This window comes from Artemia franciscana, chromosome 4, assembly GCF_032884065.1.
Source record: "Artemia franciscana chromosome 4, ASM3288406v1, whole genome shotgun sequence".
Taxonomy (NCBI): domain Eukaryota; kingdom Metazoa; phylum Arthropoda; class Branchiopoda; order Anostraca; family Artemiidae; genus Artemia; species Artemia franciscana.
This window is the reverse complement of record NC_088866.1, coordinates 3,510,348-3,535,019: the sequence shown is the minus strand read 5'-3', so window position 1 is coordinate 3,535,019 and position 24,672 is coordinate 3,510,348. Positions and strand designations below refer to the sequence as shown.

The window sequence follows — 24,672 nt, the reverse complement described above, 5'->3', positions numbered from 1 at the left end:
AAATTGCGGCAGTATAAAATTCGAAGGGGGCTCATTGGATTGGAAATCAGATGTTCTGGTTCTTTTTTAAGAGTGAATGTGACCAAAGATAGCCCCCCTCCCCCCTACGTCGTATTTTCTAGAAATGCCTCAATTTTTTTTTTTAGATAGCCATCTGGTCAAAAAGAGTCCAAGTACCATATAATAAGACCTTTGGGATGGAAGAAATCCTCCAGAGACTGGAATAAGGGTTGTAAGTTATGCCCCAGGGTTATATAACGTTTTCATAGAAGGGGTGGTCATGTGAACTTTAGAAGAGGTTCATGAGTTGAAAAGTATAGTTCTAGCTCCCTTTTTAGAGTCAAACATAAAGGAAAGCAACTAGTCCCCCTCCCTGACATCCTCTGTTCCTAACACGCATTCAATTGAAATTGTGAGATACACATTTTGTTAGCAATAACAAAAAAAAATCATTTAACAACGTCTTTAGGTGGACACGATCCCCCAGAGCCCATGAACAAGGGTTGTAAGTTATGCCTGGGATATATAAGGCTCATATGGAACGGGTAATGGTATAAACTTTCGATCGGAAGGAGCTCATCTCATTGGAATTCACACGTTTTACTGCCCCTTTTAAGGGTCAAAAGTGAATGGAGGGCAATCAGCCACCCCAAGTCTATCTTTCCCCAAAACATATCTGATCAAAATGGAAAGAGAACTATTTTGTTCTCTGAAACACGGAATATTGTATTGACTGTTTAAAAAAAAACTATTAGCAGCCTATTCCAAAATTATCATTAGCAACCTCTGCAAATAAAATAATATATCCTAGGCTGCTTCGTTCACTGCGTAGTTCTAAGTCTGCTGCTCTTTTCTTTTAGAAACACTTTGGGGTAACTAGTTTAGTATAGGTAGCACTGTGAAAAGAAAAACCCGAGGAATAATCGAGATCATTCGATATCACGTCATTTTTTAATAGTGTTTCGAGCAGTGGTTCCGAATTTATTTTTTTTTTACCTCACGGACCAATTTTTATTCTAAGAACTTTTTCACGATCCCAGCCTCACTAATTAACTACAAATAAGGAAAATAGGAAATTTTGAATCTTAATGAATAAATGGTAGACAGAGACGTAAAAATAAAATATTTTTGGGGAGAAGTATTTATTGAAATTATAATTTTCGTTTTAAAATAAAATAAATGAATGACTTTAAAAAAACCAATGGGATAATTCAAGGGTAATTATACTTCAACCAATGTTTGTAAACATTACATATAAATCTCCACGAGTTTAATGTGCAGTCAGCACTGAAACAACACAAAATCAAATAAGAAGACGGATAAGCAATTAACACCTTTTGTATCCATAATACTGACTATAAATTTTGATTGATTTCGAAGCCTATTTCTTGCAAATATTTATGTAAATAACTTTTTATTTGTAATTTAATTGTAAATCCATTTTTTGTAAATATTTTTCGTAATAATTTAGCATCTCACGGTTTTTTAAACGATGTTAGTGAATCTCCTCCTACTCGGTATAAAATTTACTAGGGAATCCTCCCTAGTCGAAAAATGTCCATGCAATTCAAATTACAAAATACAATATTTAACAATGGATAAATTTTATAGCCTATGGCCTTATACACAAGAATTGATAGAGGTCATGTGATTCCCAAAGGCAAAGCTTAAAGACTTGTCAACTAAGCTGAAAATAACATCTATTTTAAAAAATTTATCAGATATTTGGGGGGAAAAATAGGTGTGAAAAAGGGACTATTTGACTTTCAATCTCTTTGGTCATAGGCAGTGCCCTTAATATACGGAATAGCTTCTGTTCGCTTTAAAATTGATGTTGCTTCTTTTGAAATATTTTAGTTGAATGTTTCTATGTATTTAGCATCTCACCATTTTTCAGAGGATGTCAAGGAACCCCCCCAACATCGGTGCAAAATTTACCCAGGGAATCCTCTATACTATGTATGTTTAACACATAGTATTTTACGGAGGAGGGATAAACACCGGGGGTAAATACCTAGAACCTTTCTCGACAGCATAGGCCTATATTATGTGTAAACAATGAGCGAATTGTCTAACTTGCAGCCCTTGTCCTGAGGACTCTGGGCTCGTTGATGGTTCTAGGCGTTAATCTCCCTGGAAAATACCCAAGAACAAACCGGTATCTTCGTTAGTATCTTTCAGTTAAGTGTAAAACAAGACATAGTCAAGTGATAGAAAAAATAAGAAATATTTAATTTTCACACAATGATTGTAAATATTTGCACATAAGGGGGAGGTTAAAGTATTTGGACAGTCTGAAGTCTAGAAAACAATTTTTAGTTTTTCATGAGGAGAGAGCCGGATTTCCCGGTATTATTTAAGAAACGATCAGGAATTAGATAAAAACGACAATTTTTTTCAACTTAAAGTAAGAAGCAACATCAAACCTTAAACAAACAGAAATTATTATGTATATGGAAATAGGTTGCCTCCTCCTCAAGACCTTGCTCTTTACGCAAAAAAGGTTTTTTTCATAGAATGCTAAAATAAATCTTATCATTCTAATCAAACGGCCGTTGTGTTTCAAGAATTTTTCTCAAAGATATAGGATATAAAGTCAAAATGTAGCCTAAAGAGCAAAATCTTGTGGAAGGGACAACTCCTTTCATATGCGTAATAATTTCTTTTCGGTTTAAGTTTTGATGATTTTCCTTAATTTTTTAAAATTTTGATTTTTGATCGTTTTTAAATACCGCGAAACCGGACTCTCTCTTCATGAAAAATTCCAATACTTGTGTATTATACGTCACTCACTCAGGTTTACGATTTGTAAAATTGGAAAAGAAACCGGTTTCTTTGGTAGTTTCTCCGTTACTTCAGAACCAAATTTTGGCTCTATATTTGCAAATTTGGGAGGGGGTAGAGCATGGCGGATCTGCATGCAAAATGTGTTAGGTACAATTATTCTACATATTATGAAGTAAGAATTGTCTTCTGACTTCAAACTTTCGGAATACTCTACCCCCCCTCCACATTGTCTGCAAATATATAGCCCAAATGATATATTTCCTATCTATTCTGTCATTTGTCTTTGTATAGTCTCACGCCAAGCTGACAGAAACTAACAAAGAAACCGATTTATTCTTGGGTTGTGCACTTCGTAAACTTGAGTTAATGGAGCATATTACACAAGTACCGAAATTTCATTCCCCTACGAAAAATAGAAAAACAAAACTCAAATAAAATTCTAAATTCGCAAAGCCTTATTTTTCATGGGGGGAGGTATTTTCCACGGGAGGATAGGGGATGGGGGTGTTTTACGGAGGTATTTTCCGCGAGGGGAGGGGTACTTTCCACGGGGGGATTTTCCGGTGGGTATTTTCTACGAAGGGGTATTTTCCTCGCGGGTGGGACTATTTTTCGGGAAGGAGGTTTTTAAAGCGCAAAAGACGGCATGGCAAAATTACTTGCCGGAATATGTGCATTGTCATTTTGAAGGCTAGCAGCTCCTTAGGAGTTTTTCATCTATTTTGTTTCAACATAAAGTTTTTAAAAAATCTTAATTTATGGCCTAGCAGTGCATCTGTGCAATAGTTGAAGTAGCAGTAGCCGTAAGAGTTGCAAATAAACCCTCTTAGCGCTCCTGACCTACCCTTTGGACATCCAGATTGCAACTAATAGCTTTTTATTTAGTTTCAAATAGCCTAGCACTCCAACAGTAGTAGCAGTAGTTATAGCTTAGGCATTAGCATTAGTAGTAAACTGAAGAGTTTCATTTCTTGAGTTTTAATAACAGTTGCATGTCCTAATAGTGTCAATAAAATAACCTGAGCCCTTTCTTAGATATCACTGATGCACCCTTTTGATAAACGGCAAGCACACAGTTTGTTGTGTTTTAGCTACACACCTCCCTCAATATTTTTTATCTTGTTCTCCCTCCATAAAAAACACCCTCCCCTCACGGGAAACTCCTCCGTGATAAATTTCTCGAGCGTAAGATACAATCCCTTTAACCATAAAATTCTCCTGAAAATTTCCATTTAACTTACTTTAATTTGAAAGAGACGTAAATTTCTGATGGTTTTGTGATCACTCAAGAAATCCCTCCTTCTGTGGAAATATTTTCTGGGAAATCGAACCAGCTGAAAATTCTCCCGGGCAATTCCCTCAAAACATCTTCAAATGTAAAATGGAGTTGGCAAAGAGAAAGCAATACAAATTAAAAGAATGAAGTAAAGGAATTTTGTCGAATCCCCAGTCTAAAATTTCCCCATAAAAGTCCACCCTAGTTGCCCTCCATCACTTTTGACTCTTAAAAGGGAACTAGAACTATACACTTTCATTCCAATGAGCCTCCTCTTACGTTCACAGGACCATCCCTTCCATAAAAACCTCATACGCCCCTGGGTCATAACCTACAACCCTTGCTCCCAGACTCTGAGGAGTTTTGTCAGCCCCGAAGGCTTTGCAACGTGATCTTTGCACATTTTTTTTTAGCAGATTCTATCGGATTCATTTGGGGAAAATGAATCCGAAGAGGGGGGCGTGGAAAGAGGGGGGAAGAGGGGGTTTCGTTCTTTGGGCATGGAAGAGGGGGGGGGGTAACTGGCCTCCGATCATTGACTCATAAAAAAGGCACTAGAATTTCTTATTTCCAATCCGACGAGCCCCCTCCAAAGTTTAATTGACTAACATTTCTACAAGCTTAAATGCCCCTGGGTAATAACTCAAAACTCTTGTCCTGAGGACTGTAGGAGGGGGGTTGTCATGCAAAAAGACATAATTTCTGGACATTTTAACGAAGCCGAAAAAAACATTATTTTAAATTTTGATTGGGTGTGACTAGGGAAATGATGACCGTGGGAGGGGGGACTGGCTTTCCTCCAATCACTTTTGATTAAAAAGGACTTTCAATTTCGAATTGGCTGAGTCCGTTTCAAAGTTTCTGTCATAACTACTTATACTACTTATAATACTACCCTGGTCTAAAAAAAAAGCAAAAGAAAAAAACAAATAAATAAACACATAATACATTGCGCCCGCATTGCTCTAGCGCTATTGCGCTGCCTATGATACTAATAGCATAGGTCATAAAGGCCCGCTATCAGCAGATAAACAAAAATACAAATAATATATTAAATTTTAAGTTAATAAACTTACATTTTCGGGACATTCTCGATTTTCCCGATGAATCCGTGAGCTCAGCTACGAAGAAAAAAACGTGTCAGTCGATGTCCATTTCAGCGTTCCGGATACACCGCCCGTACCCCTCAATGGGTCCCAATGTAGTTCTAGGCAACACAAAAACTTTGCTGAATTTGTTGATTTGCGTATTTTTTGTGTCAACTTCTCGTCGACAGATAGGTCGCAGGTTCAACATTCAATCAGGAATTTCTGATTTAAAAAAAAATATAAGATACTTAAACTGCACAATGTGACAAAATGCAAGTGGAGTCAATTAAATAAAGCAAGATGAAAGTACTATAGATATACGAGTGCATGCGTTGAAACACAAGAGAATCATGGCAAAATGCAGAGGGAATACCCAGGTAGCATTTTCCTAGATAACTAACTGGAGAGAAAGAAACATGTTAAGAAAACAATTCTTACTTCATAATATGTAGAATAGGCATAGTTAACACACATTACACGCAACCTCGCTATACTTTATCCTCGCCCCCCCCCCTCCTGATGTACGAATATATAGCCCAAATTATATATATTTCAAACTAATCTCGCAATTAGTCTTTCTTGCAACAAATTTTGCATGCGGAATCAACATACTTTACCCCCACACCCCTAATATACAAATATACAGCCCAAATTTGTCTCTAAAGTATTATAATTTCATTACATGTTTCATTGGTATTTTTCATTAGGATTAACCCAGCTTCGTTTGTTGAGTGTTTGCCATACAATATATAAGTGCTCAAATGAATCCCAAATTCTTGCTCAGATGACTTTAGGAAAAGGGGGCTAGGGTGGGGGCTAATTTCCCTCCAATGTCTTAGGTCACTTAAAAGAGGTAACTTAAAAAAGGTTTAGTGCTGCTCCTTAACCTGGAAACATTAAGTTAAGGAACTCTGGAGCAGCCAGATTTCCTGGAATTATTTAAACAACGATCAGAAATTAAATTATTTTTTTTTTAACGAAAGAAAGGAGCAACATTAAAACTTAAAACGAACATAAATTATTACGTAGGCCTATATTAGGGGTTTACTGCTCAAAAATACCTCGCTCTTAACACAAAAATTTGAATTCTGTCCCAATTCTCTGACCCAACCTCACCTTCTCATCTTCACTTATTCCTAGCCTTAGTGACTTAGTTTTCTTACCATAATTTTCAAGCCTATTCTGGCACTCTGAACCCGCAAAACCTCTAACAGTTCAATTATTTTGCTCACACTTTCATCAAGGATGCTTAAATCATCAGCATAATACCCACCTCATATACGTAATAATTTCTGTTCGTTTTAAATTTTAATGCTGCTCCGTACTTTCAGTTGAAAAAAACTTTTTTCATTTAGTTGCTTAAAAAATACAAATGAATATGATTTATCAGTTTAATATACACGTAAGGATTTCTATTTCTTAAAATCTTAATAATTTTGTATTTATTAAAGTTATAAAAGTGAAAACATTAAAAAAAGGTCAATAAAGTGCAAATTATGTTCTTTCCTTGAAAAGGCATAGGAATTGTGACCCTATTCATGTTAATTTCTGCTCATTTTGAGTTTGACTCGTTTATTATTGCAATTATTATAATGTATTATTGTAGATTATTGTAATTGAATAAATAAAAACAAGTTTTTTTTCAACTGAAAGAAAGGAGCAACATTAAAACTTAAAACAAACAGCGAAACTTAAAACGAAACTTAAACGAGCACCCATGCAATAAGTGAGTTTCTTTGTTGTTCAAAAGTGGGGATTGCAATTTTTGGGGATTGCGACTGTGCATATTCAAATTTCTATTAAATCAAATTTGTTTACGCTGTTTTCATTAGTTGGGAGGTGTATACCAATTTTAGCTCTAGGCGTTCTTTCCCCCATGGGGAAATATTCCCCCTCCCCTCGATAAAAATACCCCCCTGGAAAATCCCCCCAAAAAAGAAAAAACACCCCGTTGAAAATAATCCCAGCGAAAAATACACCCCTTTGAAAACACCCCCCCCAGAAAATTGCCCCGAGGAAAATATTCCTCCAATAAATACCCCCCCCCCCTCCCAGGAAAATACTCCCAACGGGAAACAAGCCTTTACGAATTTGAGAATTTTATTTGAGCTTTGTTTTTTATTTTCCGTAGGGGGAAGGATTTTGGTACTTGTGTATTATTAAATAAAAAAAACAAGTTTTTTCAACTGAAAGTAAGGAGTGACATCAAAACTTAAAACGCACAGAAATTACTTCGTATATGAAAGAGGCTGCTTCCTCATCAACGCCCCGCTCTTTACGCTAAAGTTTGACTCTTTCTCTCAATTCTTCTTTCTAAAACAGTAAAAAAACTTTAGCGTAAAGAGCGGGGCGTTGATGAGGAAGCAGCCTCTTTCATATACGAAGTAATTTCTGTGCGTTTTAAGTTTTGATGTCACTCCTTACTTTCAGTTGAAAAAACTTGTTTTTTTTTTTAATTTCTGAACGTTTTTGAATCAATGCATGTTTTGATTTTGGCTCTCCGCAGAGGAATGATCAAAACGAAATTTGCATATTTTTTTTTTGGCTCAATGGCTTTCTCATAATTTTGATCGAATGATTTTGAGAAAAAAAGAGCGGGGGACGAAGCCTAGTTGCCCCCCGATTTTTTGGTTAATTAAAAAGGCAACTAGAACTTTTAATTTTTTACGAATCTTTTTATTGGTAAAAGATTTACGTAACTTATAAATTAGCTTACGTAAAGAACTTTTGTATTCTCATGTTTTTATTACATATATGAGGGGATTCGCCCCATCGTCAGTACCTCGCTCTTTACACGAAAGCTTAAATTTTATCCCAATTCATTAAGAATGACCCCCTGAATCACAAAAGCCGTAGAATAAGTAGTTGAAATTACCGAAAATACTTTAGCGTAAAGAGCGAGGTATTAGAAGGAGGTGGGCCCCTCATATGGGTAATAATTTCTGTTTGTTTTAAGTTTTATTGCTGTTCCTTACTTCCAGCTGAAAAAGCTTTTTCACTTTTATTTTTTAATTGTTTTTTTTTTAATAATGCTAGTAAATCCTGCTCTCCCTTCATGGAAATTTTCTTCTCCCATTACAAATTCTCGAAGGAAAGTTCCCCCAGCATATCCCCCTCTTCTCAACCCCTCCCCCAAACCAAAAAATCCTCCTGAAAACGCCTGTATACTTCCCAATAACCATTACTATATGTAAGCACAGGTCAAAGTTTGTAACTTGTTGCCCCTCCCACGGGGACTGTGGGGGAGTAAGTCGTCCCCAAAGACATAGTTATAAGGTTTTTCGACTACGCTAAATAAAATGGCTATCTCAGAATTTTGATCCGTTGACTTTGGGAAAATAATTAGCGTGGGAGGGGGCCTAGGTGCCCTCCAATTTTTTTGGTCACTTAAAAAGGGCACTAGAACTTTTCATTTCCGTTAGAATGAGCCCTCTTGCAACATTCTAGGACAACTGGGTCGATACGATCACCCCTGGGAAAAAAAAAAAAAACAAAAAACAAAAAAAACAAATAAACACGCATCCGTGATCTGCCTTCTGGCAAAAAATGCAAAATTCCACATTTTGTAGATAGGAGCTCGAAACTTCTACAGTAGGGTTCTCTGATACGCTGAATCTGATGGTGTGATTTTCGTTAAGATTCTATGACTTTTAGGGGGCGTTTTCCCCTATTTTCTAAAATAACGCAAATTTTCTCAGGCTCGTAACTTTTGATGGGTAAGACTAAACTTGATGAAACTTATATATTTAAAACCAGCATTAAAATGCGATCCTTTTGATGTAGCTATTGGTATCAAAATTCCATTTTTTAAAGTTTTGGTTACTATTGAGCCGGGTCGCTCCTTACTACAGTTCGTTACCACGAACTGTTTGATACACCAATCACTCAAGTTTACGCTGCTTTAAACTCGAGAAAAAACTGGTTTCTTCGTTAATTTCTTTCGGTTTAGCATGAGACAAAACAAAGACAGAATATATGGAAAATATATAATTTGTGCTATATGTTTGCACATAAGGGAGGGGAGTTTTTGGACTGTTTGAAGTCAGAAAAAATTCTTAGTTCATAATATGCAAAATTTGTGTACCTAACACATTTTGTACACACACCCACTGTTCTCCCCCCCCCCCAATGTGCAAATAAAAAGCCCATATCTGTTTTTAAAGAGACGGAAAAAACTATCGAAGAAACCGGTTCGTTCTTGAATTTTACACATCTTAAACTTGAGTGAGTGGCATATAATACTGAAGTACCGGAATTTTTGGTGGAGAGAGTCGGATTTACCGGTATTTTTTAAAAGATCAGAAATTAAATTTTAAACAACTTCCTGCTCAAGACCTCGCTCTTTACGCTAAAATTGTAAAATTTTAAAACAAAGCTTATTATTCTAATTAAACGGCCATTGTGTTTCAGGAATTGTTCTTAAGGAATTAGGACAAATTGTTAAAAGTTTAGAGTTTAACTTTAGTTAAAATCTTAAGTCAAAACTTTTAAGATTTTAACAAGTTCAACGTTCCTGCTTCTTGTGTTCCGTTTTCACGATAATAACAGTATACCCTTTTGCGTTAGTAATCTTATAAAATAGTTCCCATTGGCCCATGGGCCACTTTCCAAGGCTCGATTTCATAGAATAAACAAAAATCCAAATAATGCATTAAATTAAATCTTAATAAGGCACATTTGTCTGAAAGCCACCACACTTAAGTTCTCTCGAGATTTTGTATTGCGAACATGAGACAATAGCTAGTTTTCGTGGTCTATATACCAGACAATATTAGTTTCGGCTCTATGGGAAACCACAATTTAGCTATATTTTAATTAAAGGTACTTAGGCTATGTGTTATATAATACACACTCGAGAAGTGAGGTTTGGTAAATGCTAATGAAATAAAATGAAAATACAATATGCCTACTTTAGTAACAAAATTAAGAAAATTACAACGAATAATTATGGAAGGGCGTAGTATACTGCAATATATACTGCCCTGACCGTATAATATTCAATACGTAACCTAAACTAACCTAAACCCAACTAAATATTTAATGTTTATATTTAAATTAAAAATTAAATATTTAATTTTTTCATCTGTTCGCATTCAGCAGTCAATGGATAAACTCGTCTGACTGCTTTTGCCCGGATACAACGGTTGCTATGCCATGTTGTAGACTTATGTGAATAATAGCGTGATAATTGCTTAAATTAATTGTTACAATATAATCTTGGATATAAAGGAGTGAGTTCTACGTTCGAGCTAGTTCCTGAGGAATCCTGATGTGGTGTTAGCCGTGCCCTTTTAACGGTTTATGCAAATTGCACGCTGTAAACTAGCGTGGGTAAAAAATAAGTTTTTGTAAAGGTAGGTGACATATTATTTTGATAAAGTCAGGATGGGAAAGAAAGCCAGACGCAACCGGACAGAAGCTGAGCTATCGGATCCGGTTATGAATTCTACTAGTAATTCGGATACGAGTGTTAATGCAGACTGCCAGAAAACGAATGCAGAGAATATCATTAAAATTTTGGAAATGGTCCAATCTATAAATGTGAACATGGAAACCCTAAAGCAGAGTGTATTTGAAATTCAGAATGATTTGGGTACAGTTAAAAGTCGTGTTATGGTGCTTGAAAATAAAAGTAATGCAACGGACAATGAAATTGCAACAGTGAAGTCTGAATTTCTAACTCTACATAGTATTGTAAAAGCCCAGTCACAGCTGATTAAGAAATGCAATGAGGAAATGAATGTGGTTGTGTCCCAGTCTCTTGTTGATGAAAATCGGGACAAGTTGCATAATTTGTTGTTTTGGGGCCTTAATGATGTACCCTTGAATGAGGCTGCATCTCGGGTTTCTGAGGTGATTGTAGCTGGTTTGTCACTCCCACCTGACACGTTGCCACCATTCACTGTGGTTCACTGTTCCAAGAATTTTGTTAAAATTAGGGTGGACAGTGTCCAGGCACGTTTTTTGATTCTAAGTAATGCGAAAAAATTAAAAGGGAAAGAGTTCGGTGTTTATAAGTCTGTTTTTATTAGTGATGATGTCTCACCGCGTGTGCGGGTTTTGCGGAAAGAATTACTTGGGTTACGTAAGCGTTTGGCGGATAAAGGTGTGGAAAGCTGGGTACCTCCTACCCTACCACCCAGCATCTCTGTTAAAAAGGACAACCGTGTTATTAAAGTGCCTTGGTACAATGCTAAGAGTTTGTTGGATTCTTAATTTTTTTTAATTTTTCTTTTTTGCAGTTGTTAGAATTAGTGAATGTTTACTTGTTATTGAAAAGAATAATTAAAACAATAATAAAAAAAATTTAATAAAAAAAATAAAACTTACTATTTTGTCGCAATAATTATGGTTGTGTGATTGTAGGAATTAGTAGCCGTTGTATTTGGTAACTTGTACATGGATTCGTTACGGGTTAACGAAATACGGCCTGTTTCTTTTTGTGTTTGTTTTTTTCTAAGATGGAAAGTGTCATTCTTTTGTTGTTTCTTATATTCTATTTTGTTCTTGTTTAGTTCTTTTTCTTTTCTTTTTTGTTTTGTTGTGGAGATGAGGCCAAATTACTTTGTTGTAAAACTGTATAAATATGGTTGATGATGATTGTGGCACCCCGGGCAACAGCCGTCTTAAAATTTTGGAAGCTTCATTTGTGGATTTTGGTAGTATGTTTACGGAGCAGCTCCACCGGAATTATGATATTGGGATTGCTGGTCAATATGTTTCTTGTAATTCAAAGTACTTATTTAAGGATGGTTTGAGGTCCGTGAATGGTGGTGGTGATTCTGAAGATCTCAGAGTTTTCCATCTTAACTGCCAGGGTTTGAACTCATCTTTTAATTTTATAAGCGAGATATGTGAACTTTCCATTTTTCAGGTTATTGGTCTCACAGAAACATGGCTAAATGAGCATAACTCTGCTCTCTTGGATATTCCAGGGTATACATTTTATCATAGGAATCGTCAATTTCGTCAACATGGAGGTATTGGAGCTTATGTACGGAGCGATATTGAGGTTTTGGTAAGAAGTGATCTAGTGCTGTTTCACGAGATGTTATTTGAGCCACTTATCCTTCAGCTCAGGCTTAAGCCAAAAGATGTTTATGTTGTTGTACTATATAGACCACCATCTGGGTCTATACCGGCCTTTTTTGATATTTTGGAGGAACAGTTGGATGAACTACCTACTGGTTCGCACCCATTCTTCATGCTTGGGGACTTTAATATTGACCTTAATGATATGAATTCGAATACTCCTATAGATTTTCTACAGCTTTGCATGTCATACAGTTTATTTCCCACTATCAATATTTGTACGCGTGTTACCACTTTAACGGCAAAGCTACTTGATAATATTCTTTCTAATTCTAAATTTTCAGATCCAGGGGTTATTGTTACTGATGTTTCTGACCATTTTGGGATTTCGGCAAGTTTTAAAGTTTGTTTTCCGAGGCTGCAAGGTTCTAGACTGAAAATGAGTATGTTACCTGTGCTCAACCAGGGTAACTTAGAAAAGTTTAAACAAGAGATTTCTAATGTTGATTGGAATAATAAAGTTGAAAATCTAGATGATATAAATATAAGTTTTCAAAGATTTTATGATACATTGATCTCTATTTTGAGTAAAACTTGTGTAGTGAATCGGACAAGGTCAAGGAAAAAGATGCCCAAAAAGCCGTGGGTGTCACCTAGTCTTCTGCGGTGCATAAATAAGAAAGACCAGTTATATAGGGATTCAATAAGGAATGAAAATGATCCAGTTTGCACAAGAATTTATAAAAATTATAGAAATGCTCTTAATAAACTTTTGAGAAACGCGAAGAAAAAATATTTTGAGTGTAAATTTAAAGATGCTAGTGGTAACCCAGCTAAAACTTGGAAAATTATTAAAAGTGTTATATCTTCAACAGATCCGGTTCTGCCTGACGAAGTTACTACAAGTGATGGGTTAAAATCGAATGAGCCTGCTGTAATCTGTAATGCCCTTTCGGAAAATTTTGCAACTGTTGGGGCTCGATTTTCTCGTGCTACAGTAGCTTCTGATAATGATCCTCCGCTTGAGACTTTTATGGGTACTTCTGTCGATGTATCAATGTATCTGAGACCTGTCACTCATGATGAAGTTCGTAAAATTATCTTTGAGATGAAAAGTTCTTCGGCTGGGAGTGATTCCATTAACCTTCTTGTTTTAAAAGCCGTGTTTCCAAGCATTTCACATATATTAACGTCCCTTATTAATGCTTGCTTTAAGCAAGGGAAGTTCCCCAATTGTCTTAAAATTGCAAGAATAACTCCTGTGTTTAAGGGTGGTAATAAGAATGATCTGGGGAATTATAGACCAATTTCATTATTACCTGTTGTTTCATGGGTTTTTGAAAAATGTATTAATATTAGAATTTATGAGCATTTGGAGCGTCATAAACTTCTACATACCAATCAATTTGGTTTCAGGAAGGGCAGAACAACAGAAATGGCGATTTCATTTATTACTACTATAATTAATGATGCTCTTGATAAAAAGCTTAGGGTAGCTGGTGTTTTTTTGGACTTAATTAAGGCGTTTGACACTGTTGACCATCGAATATTATTAAAAAAATGTGAATTTTATGGATTAAGGGGTGCTACATTGAGTTTGCTGTGGAGTTATCTTCAAAATAGACAGCAGTATGTCAATTTACAAGGATTTTTGTCTAGTAAAAATGTTGTTAATTGGGGGGTTCCCCAAGGATCCGTACTGGGTCCGACTCTGTTTTTAATTTTTATTAATGATCTACCGCATGTTGTGAAAGCTCTGCCCAGAATTGACGACTTTGTTGACAATGGTACGAGTAAGACCCAGCTTACTATGCCCTTATTTGCTGATGATACAACCTTGGTGTGTGTTGCCCCTACAGAAGAACTGCTCATGTCAACGATAAATGCAGCAATGAGCAGGATATGTACATGGCTTAAAATAAACCACCTTGACCTGAATATAGATAAGTCAAATTTTGTTATTTTCTCTCGATCTCCGAATTTTTACCCTTGGTTTACGGAAATAATTTCGGAGCGGGGAATTATTAAACGAACAAGATTCACCAAATACCTCGGAGTCAATGTTGATGAAACCCTATCATTTAAAGATCATGTGAAGTCAGTTTCGAAAATATTGTCACGTAACTTAGGTATGATGCGCAAATTAAAACATATTTTCCCCCCAAATGTTCTACGATTGTTATATTTTTCCCTGATTCACCCGTACATTTTGTATTGCTCGTCGATTTGGCTTGGTACTTTCCCTTCGATAGTTCATCCTATCCGTGTGATCCAGAATAATGCTGTCCGAGTTTTTTGTGGTGTTGGGAACCAGGAGTCTTTGAGGTCTGTGTATAGAGATTTAAATATAATGCCTGCAGCTGGATTACGTGATTTTTATACGTTGATTTTTATATATAGGTATTACAGAGGTAGCCTTCCCGATTGTTTTACAGGAATATTTTGTGAGAGGTCTGATGTTCACCACCACAATACTCGGATACGAGGTAATACTGAGGTTCCTCGATTAGTTTCAAGTAGGTCTTCTTTTTCACTTATTTACAGAGCTTCAAAACTTTGGAATAAACTGAGTATAGATATCAAGGAAATAGGTAGCCTTGACCAGTTTAAGTCTGATTTACGTGTGGAGTTGCTCGGTAGGTATGCTTTTGAAACTGATTAACTAATATAAATTTTACATAGGCTATTCATTTGTAATATTTATGTGTTTTTTTTTTTGTTTTTTTTGCTGTTGTCTTGGGGTCACGCAAGGGAGTGTATTGTTTATGTTTTTTTGTTTTTTGTTGATCTCGGTATATGGTCTCATTCTCCATAACTTCTTATTCTCCATATTGTCTCTTTTTTCTTTGAATTTAGCACAGCCTCGCAAGCTTCGCTTATGTTGTGCTATTGATTAAGAAATGTTTTTTTTCTAATAAAATTGTTCTACTACTACTAAAAAAAAATGCAAATATATCTACAGTGTAGTCAAACAGTTCGTGGTAACGAACTGTAGTAAGGAGCGATCCGGCTCAATAGTAACCAAAACTCTAAAAATTGCAAAAATTCTAAAAATTTGATGTAGCAAAAATTGCTACATCAAAAGAATCGCATTTTAATGCTGATTTTAAATATATAAGTTTCATCAAGTTTAGTCTTACCCATCAAAAGTTACGAGCCTGAGAAAATTTGCCTTATTTAGATAAATAGGGGGAAACACCCCCTAAAAGTCGTAGGATCTTAACGAAAATGACACCATCAGATTCAGCGTATCAGAGAACCATACTGTAGAAGTTTCAAGCTCCTATCTACAAAAATGTGGAACTTCGTATTTTTTAACAGAAGACAAATCACGGGTACGTGTTTTTTTTTTTTTTTTTTTTTTTTCAGGGATCATCGTATTGACCAAGTGGTCCTAGAATGTCGCAAGAGGGCTCATTCTAACAGAAATGAAAAGTTCTAGTGCCCTTTTTAAGTGACCAACAAAATTGGAGGGAATCTAGGCCCCCTCCCACGCTCATTTTTTTCCCAAAGTCAACGGATAAAAATTTTGAGATAGCCATTTTGTTCAGCATACTCAAAAACCATAATAACTATGTCTTCGGGGATGACTTACTCCCCCACAGTCCCTGAAGGAGGGGCTGCAAGTTACAAACTTCGACCAGTGTTTACATATAATAATGGTTATTGGGAAGTGTACAGACGTTTTAAGGGGGATTTTTTTAGTTTTGGGGGTAGGTTTGAGGGGAGGGGGCTATGTGGGAGGATCTTTACTTGGAGAAATATGTCATGGGGGAAGAAAAATTCAATGAAAAGGACGCAGGGCGCAGGACGAATCTGGTCACGTTAGAAAAAAACGTCAAATTCAGAGCTTAATATACAATGCTGGGTGTTCGGAGCCTCTCTATTATGGAGTATAATTTGAAAATAACACAACTATACGAGCGATAAAACATATATACCACAACCATAACTCAACTAACGAAAGAACTGCTAAGAGATAACACAACTATAAAGCGAAAACAGGTGAAAACTAACGGGAAAATAAACGAACTAAGAGGTGGAAGGGGCCCAGAGAGAAAATATAATCCTTTTCCAATTTTGAGCCTAACTTCCACAAAGGAGTAATAATGTCAAAAGCCCCGAAATACCGAATTATTTTCTTTCAAACAGTTCGTGGTAACGAACTGTGGTAAGGAGCGACCCGGCTCAATAGTAAACGAAACTCTAAAAAACGGAATTTTTATGCTAAAATATACATCAAAAGAATCAGATTTTTATGTTGATTTTAAATATATAAGTTTCATCAAATTTAGTCTTTGTCATCAAAAGTTAGGAGCCTGAAAAAAATTACCTTATTTTAGAAAATAGGGAAAAACACCCCCTAAAAGTCACAGAATCGTCGCATTCGGCGTATCAGAGAACCCTATAGCAAAATTTTCAAGCTCCTATCTACAAAAATGTGGAATTTCGTATTTTTTGCCAGAAGACAAATCACGGGTGCGTGTTTATTTGTTTTTTTTTTTTTTTTTTTTTCCAGGGGTCATCATATCGACCAAGTGGTCCTAGAATGTCGCAAGAGGGCTCATTCTAACGGAAATGAAAAGTTCTAGTGCCCTTTTTAAGTGACCGAAAAAATTGGAGGGCACCTAGGCCCCCTCCCATGCTCATTTTTTCACCAAAGTCGACAGATCAAAATTTTGAGATAGCCATTTTGTTCCGCATAGTCAAAAACCTTAATAACTATGTCTTTGGGAATGACTTACTCCCCCACAGTCCCTGGGGGAGGGGCTGCAAGTTACAAACTTCGACCAGTGTTGACATATAATAATGGTTATTGGGAAGTGTACAGTCGTTTTCAGGGAATTTTTTTTTGGTTTTGGGATGGGGTTGAGAGGAGGGGGCTATGTGGGAGGATCTTTCCTTGGAGAAATATGTCATGGGGGGAACAGAAAATCAATGAAAAGGGCGCAGGATTTTCTAAAATTACTATAAAAAAAAACAATGAAAAAATAAACATGAAAAAGTTTTTTTCAATTGAAAGAAAAGAGTAGCATTGAAACTTAAAACGAACAGAGATTATTACGCATATGAGGGGCTATAAAAATACTTTAGCATAAAGAGAGAGGTATTTAGGAGGAGATAAATACCTCGCTCTTTATGCTATAATATTTTTAGTAATTTCAACTATTTATTCTACGGCCTTTCTGATTCAGGGGTCATTCTTATAGAATTAGGACAAAACTTACGATTTAGTGTAAAGAACGAGGTATTAACGAGGGTACAAACCCCCTCATATACATAATAAAAATTAAAGAATATAAAAGTTTGTTACGTAAGTTAATTCTAAAGTTACGTATATTTTTTGCTAATAAAAAAATTCGTTAAAAATTAAAACTAATAGTTGCCTTTTTATGTAACCGAAAAATTCAATGGCAACTAGGCCTCCTTCCCCATCCCTTATTTCTCAAAATCGTCTGATCAAAACTAAGAGAAAGCCATTTAGCCAAAATAGGAATTAATATGCAAATTTCATTTTACTAATTTACGTGTGGCGAGTCAAAATCAAACATGCATTAATTCAAAAACGTTCAGAAATTACATAAAAAAAACTAGTTTTTTTAACTGAAAGTAAGGAGCGACATTAAAACTTAAAACGAACAGAAATTACTCCGTATATGAAATGGATTGTCCCCTCCGCAATCCCTCGCTCTTTACACTAAAGCTTTTAATTGTTTTAAAAAGCAGAATTGTGGCAAAGACTCAAACTTTAGCGTAAAGAGCGAGGGATGGCGGAGGGGACAATCCATTTCATATACGGAGTAATTTCTGTTCGTTTTAAGTTTTAGTGTCGCTCCTTACTTTCAGTAAAAAAAACTAGTTTTTTTTATGTAATTTCCTATAAGACCGGGGTAAATGAAACAGAAACTTACAATAGCGGAAATATAATGTACACAATTCAGCCAGATCTTGTCTTTTTTTCAGGATAGGTGAAATACCAGATAGGAAAAGTATTGAATGGTCGCAAAAACTAGTGTATAGCAATGCAAGCGCTTTTCGATAATAATGACGACGATTAGCTACAATTTTACCATAACCCGCTTTAAGTTTTCTTTAATATCAAACAATTCGTGGTAACGAACTGTATTAAGGAGTTTTTGATAAAATATAATTTCTTCCATATTATTTAGAGGGGAGTTAATTGTCACATAAGAGAATTTAAAGACAAAAAAAGATAGCCTAATTTAAAGATGCTACTCCTTTAGTCTTTCCTTCTGAAGAGTCGCAAATCTACAGCGTTACCAATATCAGTCCTTGGTACTTATTAAATAAAAAAAAATTAGTTTTTTTAACTGAAAGTAAGGAGCGACATTAAAACTTAAAACGAACAGAAATTACTCCGTATATGAAATGGATTGTCCCCTCCGCAATCCCTCGCTCTTTACACTAAAGCTTTTAATTGTTTTAAAAAGCAGAATTGTGGCAAAGACTCAAACTTTAGCGTAAAGAGCGAGGGATGGCGGAGGGGACAATCCATTTCATATACGGAGTAATTTCTGTTCGTTTTAAGTTTTAATGTCGCTCCTTACTTTCAGTTAAAAAAACTAGTTGTTTTTTTATTTAATTTCTGAACGTTTTTGAATTAATGCATGTTTGATTTTGGCTCTCCGCACATAAATTATTGAAATGAAATTAGTATATTAATTTTTTTTTTGGCTGAATGGCTTTCTCTTAGTTTTGATCAGACGATTTTGAGAAATAAGGGGTGGGGAAGGAGGCCTAGCTGCCCTCCAATTTTTCGGTTACTTAAAAAGGCTACTAGAACTTTTAATATTCAACGAACGTTTTTATTAGTAAAAAATATACGTAACTTAAGAATTAACTTACGTAACAAACTTTTATATTCTTATATTTTTATTATGTGTACGAGGGGGTTTGTACCCTCGTTAATACCTCGCTCTTTACTCTAAATCGTAAGTTTTGTCCCAACTCTTTAAGAATGACCCCTGAATCAAAAAGGCCGTAGAATAAATAGTTGAAATCACTAAAAATATTTTAGCATAAAGAGCGAGGTATTTATCTCCTCCTAAATACCTCGCTCTTTATGCTAAAGTATTTTTAGAACCCCTCATATGCGTAATAATCTCTGTTCGTTTTAAATTTCAATGCTATTCCTTACTTTCATTTGAAAAAACGTTTTCATGTTTATTTTTTCATTGTTTTTTTATAGTAATGCTAGAAAATCCTGCGCCCTTTTCATTGAATTTTTCTTCCCCCATGACATATTCCTCAAAGGAAAGATCCTCCCACAAAGCCCTCTCCCATCAACCCCACCCCCCAAACCAAAAAATCCCCATGAAAACGTCGGTTCACTTCCCAATAACCATTACTATATGTAAACATTGGTCAAAGTTTGTAACTTGCAGCCCCTCCCTCAGGGATTGTGGGGGAGTAAGTCATTCCCAAAGACATAGTTATTATGGTTTTCGACTATGCTGAACAAAATGGCTATCTTAAAATTTTAATCTGTTGACTTTTGGAAAAAAATGAGCATGGGAGGGGGCCTATTTGCCCTCCAATTTTTTTTGTCACTTAAAAAGGACACTAGAACTTTTCATTTCCGTTTGAATGAGCCCTCTCGCGACATTCTAGGACCACTTGGTCGATAAGTTGACCCCTGGGAAAAAAAAAACAAAAAACAAATAAACACGCACCCGTGATTTGTCTTCTGGCAAGAAATACAAAATTCCACATTTTTTAGATAGGAGCTTGAAATTTTTGCTATAGAGTTCTCTGATATACCGAATGCGATAGTGTGATTTTCGTTAAGATTCTATGACTTTTATGTGATGTTTCCCCCTTTTTTCCAAAATAGGACAAATTTTCTCAGGCTCGTAACTTTTGATGACAAAGACTAAATTAATTGAAACTTATATATTTAGAATCAGCGTAAAAATTCGATTCTTTTGATGTATCTTTTAGCATCAAAATTCCGTTTTTTAGAATTTCGTTTACTATTGAGCCGGGTCGCCCCTTACTACAGTTCCTTACCACGAACTGTTTGAAAAGAAAATAATTCGGTATTTCGGGGCTTCTGACATTATTACTCCTTTGCGGAAGTTAGGCTCAAAATTGAAAAAGGATTATATTTTTTCTCTGGGCCCCTTCCACCTCTTAGTTCGTTTATTTTCCCGTTAGTTTTCACCTGTTTTCGCTTGATAGTTGTGTTATCTCTTAGCAGTTCTTTCGTTAGTTGAGTTATGGTTGTGGTATATATGTTTTATCGCTCGTATAGTTGTGTTATTTTCAAATTATACTCCATAATAGAGAGGCTCTGAACACCCAGCATTGTATGTTAAGCTCTTAATTTGACGTTTTTTTCTAACGTGACCACATTCGTCCTGCGCCCTTTTCATTGAATTTTTTCCCCCATGGCATATTTCTCCAAGGAAAGATCCTCCCATATAGCCCCCTCCCTCAACCCTACCCACAAAACCAAAAAAAATCCCCCTGAAAACGTCTGCACACTTCCCAATAACCATTATTATATGTAAACACTGGTTGAAGTTTGTAACTTGCAACCCCTCCCCCAGGGACTGTGGGGGAGTAAGTCATCCCCAAAAACATAGTTATAATGATTTTCGACTATGCTAAACAAAATGGCTATCTCAAAATTTTGATCCGTTGACTTTGGGAAAAAAATGAGCGTGGGAGGGGGCCTAGATGCCCTCCAATTTTTTTGGTCACTTAAAAAGGGCACTAGAACTTTTCATTTCCGTTAGAATGAGCCCTCTTGCGACATTCTAGGACCACTTGGTCGATACGATGACCCCTGGGAAAAAAAAAACAAAACAAAAAAAAAAAAACAAATAAACACGCACCCGTGATTTGTCTTCTGGCAAAAAATGCAAAATTCCACATTTTTGTAGATAGGAGCTTGAAACGTCTACAGTAGGGTTCTCTGATACGCTGAATCTGATGGTGTCATTTTCGTTAAGATCCTACGACTTTTAGGGGGTGTTTCCACCTATTTTCCTAAATAAGGCAAATTTTCTCAGGCTCGTAACTTTTGATGGCTAAGACTAAACTTGATGAAACTTATATATTTAAAATCAGCATTAAAATGCGATTCTTTTGATGTAGCTATTGATATCAAAATTCAATTTTTTAGAGTTTTGGTTCCTATTGAGCCGGATCGCTCCTTACTACAGTTCGTTACCACGAACTGTTTGATATTCGGCTAAATATTTCCCATGCATTTATTGATTCTCAAATTTGTCAGTTGGTTCAATTTACAGGTAAACTGGTTTTAACAAGGTTGACGCTAACAAAGGTAGGCTATATTAACAGTATCCAAGATAAGAAAAAAGGTATCATCTTTGAAGATCCATACTGAATTCGCGATTAACAGCAATTATTATATTTGGAAAGAGCATTTACACATATCTGGTCCGATAAGTGGTCTATAGATTTGTGAATAAATGAATCAATTAGTTTTGCTTGACAAACCAACTTCAATTTCCACAACAAGTGAGTTAGAACAATCTTTAATGGAGGCAAATGAAATTTAAAAATAAATATATAAAAACTTCGGTATAAACAAAGATAATGAGACTATTTTTATGAATCCGATGAATTATGAATTAATGTAATGAGAAATAACTGGCTTTCCTTTGAATCAAACAGTTCGTGGTACGAACAGTACGTAAGAAGCGAGTCGCCCCCCCCCCCCTCCAAAAAAAACGAAGATGTAAAAAAAAGGAATTTTGATAACAATTGATCGATCAAAAGAATTGGCTTTTATACTGAATCCAAATAAACTAAAATTTGTAAAGTTTAATGTTCCCCATCATAAGCTACGATGCAGAGAAAATTTGCATCAATTTCCGAAAAGAGGATCCCCCAAAAGTTCAAATAATCTTAATGAAGATTAACCACTAGATTCAGGGAGTCAGAGAATACTCTTATAAAAGTTTCAAGGGGTATATTTACAAAAATGTGGAATTTTATATTGCTTGCCAAAGATTACGGACGAGGGATGTATTTTCCCCATGGATGATTGTATAAGCCAATGGTCCCAGAACGTCGGGATATCGCTTGCTGCAGCAAAATCAGAAGTTCTAGGACCCCTTTTAAGTGACCAAAGAGATTGGAGGGAAACAAGCCCCTGCCCAAACCCCTTTTTCCACAGTCATTTGGTAAAAAGTTTGGGAGAACCATTTGATTCAGAATGGTAGAAAGATCCAATAGCTATATCTCTTGGAATGGCAAGACGCCCCACAGCCATTGGAAATTTATTTTCTGTGAGAGTATTTCACAGAGCGAATTTTAGTGGAAAGCCCAGTTAGGGAATTTTTACAGGAGAATTTTACACTGGGATGGGGGATTCCAGAGCAGAATTTTAAAAAAGATCAGATATTAAGTATAAAGGTTTTTTCAGTCAAAAATATGCGGGAAAATTATATTTAACAGGAACAGAAATTATCCCATATATGAGAAATTACGAGAGAAATTATCCCTCTTCTCTGTTTCATCTTTGCTACACCAAAGTTTTTTAGTTCTTTTAGAAGTTTCTTATTACAATTCATCAGCTTTTGTGATTCAGGAGTCGTTCTCAAAGATTTAGGACAAAACTCAAACTTCAGCGTAAAAACCGTGGGATGAGGAAGAGATAGTCCCCTTTTATTTAGTTTTCCTTTTGTAGCTGTTCCTTTGAAGTTTTAATGTCACTCCTTACTTATAGCTGATTTTTTTTTTTTTTTTATTAAATTTTAAAACAATGTAAATTTATCGTCTTAGAACAAATCTGGGTACTTGTTAATTATAGCGACTACCCCCAAAAAGTTAATTATAGCGAATGCAGGCAAGAAGTGAAGTCAGAAAACAGTTCTACTTCATAAATTTCAGAATAATTCTAGCTAACACATCTTGCATGCACACCCGCTATACTTTACTCCCAACTCCTATCCTGATGTGCAAATATATAGCCCAAATTATAAACTTCCCATCTATTCTCCCAATTCGGCTTTCTTGATTCAACCTGTGTGTCTGTAAATTGAATCACTATGACTATACAAGAACCAAAAACAAGCGACAGGTGACCGAATCATTAGACTTATATGATTATAAGTACCCAAATCTAATCATTAGATAGAAAGCATTGATCTCTAGCAAAAGAATGTTCGCCTAATATAATTTCTGAATGATCTTTTCACTGATTTGAGTTTGTTATTGTTTCTTCCATTTCACTTTGCTGTTTTTTTTTAGTTTTTCCTTCTCTTTTTCGAGCGCAAAGGACGGCATAGCAAAGGTACTTGCCGGAATATGTGCATTATCATTTTGAAGACTAGCAGCTACTTAGTAGTTTTTCATCTCTTTTTGTTTCAACACAAGTTTTGAAAATGTATGCCCTAGCAGTGTATCTGCTATGCCCTAGTAGTGCATCAAAATGTGAGGCGCTTGCGTATTCTTAGACTAACATATTCCTGCTCATGCCCCTCTTGACTGGGAGGACTTTTTTATCCGTCTACCAATATTTCCTCTTATGTAGCCTACTATACTTACTACACGGAATTGTTCTTATGTTTCAAAAACGTTGGTTTTAAATAACCCCAAGTGAAATACCTGAAAAGGGTTCTGGGTCTGTCTAATGAGTTATTTCCTAGAATAGAACTAACCCTTCCAGATGTCTTTAAAATAAGTAAAAACTTCAAAATTCTGAGCATTTTGGTTTAATATTTATACATTTTCTAAAGCACCCTCCCCTCACTCCCCAATCTACAGTCTTTTCTAAATCATATTAAAATTGGCATCCCCTTTCCCTGCATATTTTTACATCAACCTTATCAGGAGGACTTTCTTAAGCCCCTCTTAGATCTTAACCCTGCTTCTTTTGTTACTTATTTTGGGTCCCTTCCTCTTCAGCTAAAAATTCTTCCGTCTCCCTCAGAAAATTTTATCGTTTCTTTGTACCAACTAATGTTTGGTTTTCAATATCATAACTTATTTTTACAATCTAAATCCCTATGCGTCCAGCTCAGGGTAGCTTTCTGTCCTTCCTCCTTAGATTCCTAACGTACTTTGTTCATTCAAATGTTTACTTTTTAGCACTACTTTAATACATTTCAGACGTTTTTTACCTTTCATCATTTGATGTTCAACTCTCAACCCTCGCCCCTCCACTCCCCCCAATGGCCAAACTACCTTATTTCTCCTATATTTAAAGCTAAGCTTTCCCAGAAGTATTTATATTTTTCATTAGCTCCGGTTTCAGCTTCAAGTACACCGGTTAGGTAAAGCAGGAACACTGACTATAGATTTTACCAATCTCTATTTTTCTCCGGGTCATAACCAACACCAGATAGGCTCTCCTGGCAACTTTTGACAGTTGCTCTAAACTGGCAAAACGCAGATCTAGATCACTTGTCAGCTAATCAGCATTATCGTATGGAGAAGACATTTCCTTCTAGGTGGTATGTCTGTGATTTGTCTCATGGACATTTTAAACGG

At 35.7% G+C, this 24,672-nt stretch overlaps 1 long non-coding RNA gene across 6 annotated transcripts in view; it reads right to left on the bottom strand.

Annotated features, from left to right (window-relative positions):
- Positions 1-24,672, bottom strand: part of LOC136025868 (uncharacterized) — a 116,194-nt gene that overhangs the window by 73,589 nt on the left and 17,933 nt on the right. For all 6 annotated transcript variants that reach the window (XR_010617159.1, XR_010617155.1, XR_010617160.1 and 3 more), the window contains exon 3: positions 5,140-5,373. This is a non-coding gene — a long non-coding RNA (uncharacterized LOC136025868). The remainder of the gene's footprint in view (positions 1-5,139; positions 5,374-24,672) is intronic.